Consider the following 5619-nt stretch of genomic DNA (forward strand, 5'->3'; position numbering starts at 1 on the left):
CAGCGGCAATGTGTAAAGTGCCAGCAAAATGAATCAGATTTCAAAGTCTCATCCACACATTGTGGAAAATAAGAACTGTGGTTTTTTTTCAATGCAAGATCACAAACACTTTCCCTTTATTTAACAGCAGAAGAAAAAATGCAGAAAGAACTCAATGAAAAACGCTGCATTTTATTCTGCATTTTTTTATCTGCATTTCACTATGTGGGGTCTTAGCCTAAGCTTACGGTAGATTCACCCATGAAACTCGATCAGTGTAAGAAACAGATTTCTTGACCTAAGCAGCGTGCAGGGAGAGGGACTCCTAACATAATAGCTCCAAGCAGCATACTGTCCCATAGTGAATATAGTACAGGGCAGTATATTGCTTGGAGGCATAGATAACTAGTATGCTAAAAGTTTCTTTCCCTGCACACTGTTCATGACCCGCATTGCGGAAATACAAAAATAAAGAAAAATTCTGCGTTTCTCAGCAAAGAAAATGAAATTCTGGCTAAGCTCATCCATACAACGTGGAAAAATAGTGCTGCAGGAAAGCTGTGTTTTAGCTGTGGAATTGGACGGGTTTTCTCTATATATTGAATAGGAGAAGAAAAAAGTAGAAAAACTCAATGAAGAATGCTATGGCTATAAATGCAGAGTGTGTTTGCTGCATTTTTTAACTGTGATTTGCTACATGGCGTCTTAGCCTAAGATTGGGTTTATATGGTGCTTTCTTGCTGAAGAGCTGCATTAAACTGCATTCAGATGACTACAGTGCAAAACAGGTGTGAAAAAGGTCTATTTTTATGGCAGTCTTGTATCCAAGGGGCAACCGATTTCATATATAATTTAACGCTGCTGTGTGACATCCATTGTGTGAATGCAGCCTAAGGGAGCCTGCACACTGAGTTTACGCTCCGCTCATTCTGAATGTAAAAATCGTTCAACTGAGCAACGTAAAAAACAGATCCCATTGACTTGAATGGGTGCCGGAATATGCGTGCTCCCCATTGAAATCAATCAATGAAATCGTATCACATTGAAAGCAATAGGTAAAAAAAAGCCTCCCATTGATTTCAATGGGTAGTGCGTGTATGCTGGCACCCATTCAAGTCAATGGGATCGTTTTTTTTACGCCGCTCACTCTGAACGAGTTTACATTCAGAATGAGTGGAGCGTAAACTCCGTGTGAAGGCTCCCTAAAGCTTTTATTTGCAGTGATGCCTAGCACTTACCATTAAGCTTTTCACTCTTATGCTAACAACCAGAAAACCAAAAGTTTTCAGTTTAATGACCATTACCATGAATGAGAAATGTATAGTAATTAGAGATGAGCGAACACGATTCGAAACAGCCGTTTCGAATAGCACGCTCCCATAGAAATGAATGCCGGCTACGTCCATTCATTTCTATGGGAGCGTGCTATTCGAATCGGCTGTTTCTAATAGTGTTCGCTCATCTCTAATAGTAATGTGTCTTAGATGTTACTGCCATTAAAATCTGCATGCCATATAAATCCAACCAAAACGGTTTGTGTTTCCTGTTGCTAGAGCATGCTTTCTATGCTTGCTGTTACCATAGAATGGCTGGGTATAATCTATCATGTTTCTTTTCCTGCAGTAGAAAATTGTGGACAGAATTTGCTGAAAAATTTTGATCTATTGTAAGTCAGAATCACAGCTATAGGGCAAAGTAAGTCAGTGCAGTAAAGAGATGACATATTGCAATATGCAGAATTGAATATATTAATTTAGTTCTTTTAATGCATTGATCATTGATTTATGTTTGAGGATGTTTGTAGATGAAGTACCCATTTTACATCTTTTATTTTTAGGGAAAAGAAAATTTCCATATGCTTTTAGTTTCTCACCAAACATACCATTAATAGTCAATTACTGACTTTAACAGCTGGAAATATATCTGGCTATTTTGACTTGCTTCTTGTAAAGTATATACCCAGAGCTAGAATTATATGCAGAATTATATAGTACTCTTCTGCCTTTTATTCATATACATATATATTTCGAATATCAACTGTACTGGACTAAATTAATAGGTATACGTCTTGTATGTTATATTTAAGGGGAGGTTCAAGTTTATTATGGAGTGATGACTACATTGAATCCCAGTATGGGATAAACACCTGCCTTCTGTAATCCTTGGATCAAATTTATATGCATTTAATCTATACTATTTGCTAGTCTGGGACGCAACAATGATGGAGTCAATTTTCTTTAAAATTAGACTCAGAATAAAGATGGAGATCCGTATTGTTAAACCATCATCTTGAACCCAACACAGATTACTGCACTGTTCATATATGTCATATATGAAAGCTAGTTTGTGCTGTATGACAAATATATAAAATACTAGCAGGAGGACCCGGCTTCACACGGGTATATTTCATTTTTTGTTTGTGTAGTGGCCCCATAAGAATTGTCCAGTTTTGCACTGGTGTATTTTGCATATTATTTGTGTGTGTGTCCATAAGCATCTTATTTCGGATATCAGTGAAAAACCTGCGATCGGTTGTTATGGAGACCTGGAGTAAAGCTGTGTGAATGTGACCTTGAGTAACAGTGTCATCCACAGCGCCCTGCCCCTTAAATGCTGACATAAAGCAGTGAAGAAAAATGGCTGGGTTGCTATGGAAACCTGGAGTAAAATTCTAATATGTGGTACTCTGTGCAGAGCCGTGTATTTATCTTCCGGCTCGTGGTATTGTGTGCAGTGGTGTGTGTCTAATCCTCTGGCATGTGGAATTCTGTGAAGACACGTGTATCTAATCCACTGGTGCTTGGTACTTTGTGCATACGCGCGTATAATCCTCCGGCTTGTGGTACTGTACGTACTGTATGTGTGATACTGTGTGCTGATTTGTGTATCTAATCCTCCAGTGTGTGTTTTTGTGTGCAGATGCGTGTATCTAATCCTCCAGTGAGTAGTACTGTCTGCAGACACGCGTATCTAATCCTTTGGCGTGTGGTATTGTGTGCAATGGCACGTATCTAATCTTCCATCGTGTGGTATTGTGTGCTGACATGCGTATCTTATCCTCCAGTGTGTGGAACTGTGTGCAGATGCGCGTATCTAATTCTGCGACATGTGGAACTGTGTGCAGACATGTGTATCAAATCCTGCAGCATGTGGTATTGTGTAAAGACGTGCATATTTAATTCTCCAGCGTGTGGTGCTGTGTGCAGACGTACATATCTAATCCTCTGGTCAGCATGTGGTACTGTGTGCAAATGTGCGTATCTAATTCTCCAGTATGTGGTATTGTATAAAGACATGCGTATCTAATCCTCAAGCGTGTGGAACTGTGTGCAGACATGTGTATCAAATCCTGCAGCATGTGGTATTGTGTAAAGACGTGCATATCTAATCCTGCGGCATGTATAACTGTTTATAGACATATGTATCTAATCCTCCGTCGTGTAAAGCTGTGTGAAGATGCGCGTATCTAATCCTATGGCATGTGGTACAATGTGTTGAGGTGCGTATCTAATCCTCTGGCGTGTGTAACTGTGTGCAGACTCACGTATCTAATCCTCCGGCATGTGGAATTGTGTTTAGATGCATGTATCTAATCCTGCAGCATGTGTAACTGTGTGCATTGGCACGTATCCAATCCTCCCGGGTGTGGTATTGTGTGCAGTAGCGCATATCTAATCCTGTGGAGTGTGGAACTGTGTGCAGATGTGCATATCTAATCCTCCTGCATGTGGTATTGTGTGCAGTGGCACGTATCTAATCGTCCGGCATATGGTATTGTGTGCAGTGGTGCGTATCCAATCCTCTGGCGTGTGGAATTGTATGCAGTGGTGCGTATCTAATCCTCTGGCATGTGGTATTGTGTGCAGATGCGCGTATCCAATCCTCTGGACAGCGTGTGATACTGTGTGAAGATACGCGTATCTAATCCTCTGGTGTGTAATACTATTTGCTGACTTGTGTATCTAATCCTCTGGCATGTGGTTCTTTGTGCAGATGCGTGTATCTAATCCTCTGGCATGTGGTTCTTTGTGCAGATGCGTGTATCTAATCCTCTGGTGTGTAGAACTGTGTGCAGACACGTGTATCTAATCCTTTGGCATGTGGAACTGTGGGCAGATGCATCTATCTAATCCTCTGGCATGTGATACTGTGTGCTGACCTGTGTATCTAATCCTCCAGTGTGTGGTATTTTGTGTAGATGCATGTATCTAATCCTCTGGCATGTGGAACTGTTTGCAGACACGCGTATCTAATCTTTTGACGAATGGTACTTTGTGCAGACACGTGTATCTAATCCTCTGGCATGTGGAACTGTGTGCAGACGCATATATCTAATCCTCTGGCATGTGGAACTGTGTGCAGATGCGCGTATCTAATCCTCTGACATATGATATTGTATGCTGACCTGTGTATCTAATTGTTATGGTTCTGTATATATATATATATATATATATATATATATATAATTATAATTTTGACAAAACCTATTGACTACAGTAGAGACTGCAGTCAAGGTCCACAAGCCCCAGGAGGGCAGCCGTTTGTTCAGTTCTAGTGTGAACAAAGAACAATATACGTTCACCAGTTAACGTCACTGGGTAACTTTGCTTGTGCAGCTCTAATGAGAACAGGCTGCAATGAAGCTTCCACCAGTTGACTTCACTGGGTAATGCACCTGAGTATAGATGTTGCAGTAAAGGTTGCCAAGGGTTAACTTCACCCCTGGTCAGCAACATAAACCTGCTCCAGCAAGCCTGGAGCTGCCATGTCTGTGCATGGGTGTCCGCATACTCACAAACCCCTGGGAGGGTTCTGACTTAGAGGACCGTTCAGAAGACTACTAGTTCCTACCGGCAGTGCCCTGGTTGGGGCCAAGGAAACCTAACCTAGAGTCCCAAACTGGCAACCTGCCTGCACCGGAACCTAGCCCTGAACTCCTGCCTTACAGGCATATAGTCAAAGTGTGAGCACCCGGTGGGCGCAAACTCAAACTATAAAAAGGCAAGTCCACGCCCACGGGGCAGTGGCCCTAACTTCACCACACATGCTCAGTATGGGCAAACTGGGACTTAGCCTTCGAGCGGTTCCAAAAGGTCCGAGCATGCTCAGTACAGGAAGAATGGGACTTAGCCTCTGGGCGCCTCCAAAAGGTCTGAGCATGCTCAGTAGGGGAAGAGTGGGACTTAGCCTCTGAGTGCCTCCAGAAGGTCTGAGCAAGCTCAGTACGGAGAAAGCTGGACTTAGACTACACACACCTCATTGTCCGACGCCGAGGGTGAGAGTTGGATTGACCCGCAGGTGGCGCTGTGCGCAGGAAGGAAACCCTGCGGAACCCCATCCTAACACTAATCCTCTGATGCGTGTATCTCAGCTTGGTTATCAGTGTTGGATTGTACATGTGCAGTGACTTTGTTTATTGCAGTTGGAATATGAGTGAGAGACTTGCAGGTTTGTTTTGGCTAATAGGGGGTCAGGGTCTTGGGAAAGCTGTATCTCTGGAATGATACGTCCGAGTGAGTTGGGTTCTCATATTAAACCTTCCTGTACACCCGAAGTATCTGTGTGCCAAATTTGGTGAAGATTAGTCCAGTCCTTTAGTCGCGCATAAAGAACAGACAGACAAACAGACAGAAATTCATT

This window comes from Leptodactylus fuscus, chromosome 2 (genome assembly GCF_031893055.1).
Source record: "Leptodactylus fuscus isolate aLepFus1 chromosome 2, aLepFus1.hap2, whole genome shotgun sequence".
Classification (NCBI taxonomy): Eukaryota; Metazoa; Chordata; class Amphibia; order Anura; family Leptodactylidae; genus Leptodactylus; species Leptodactylus fuscus.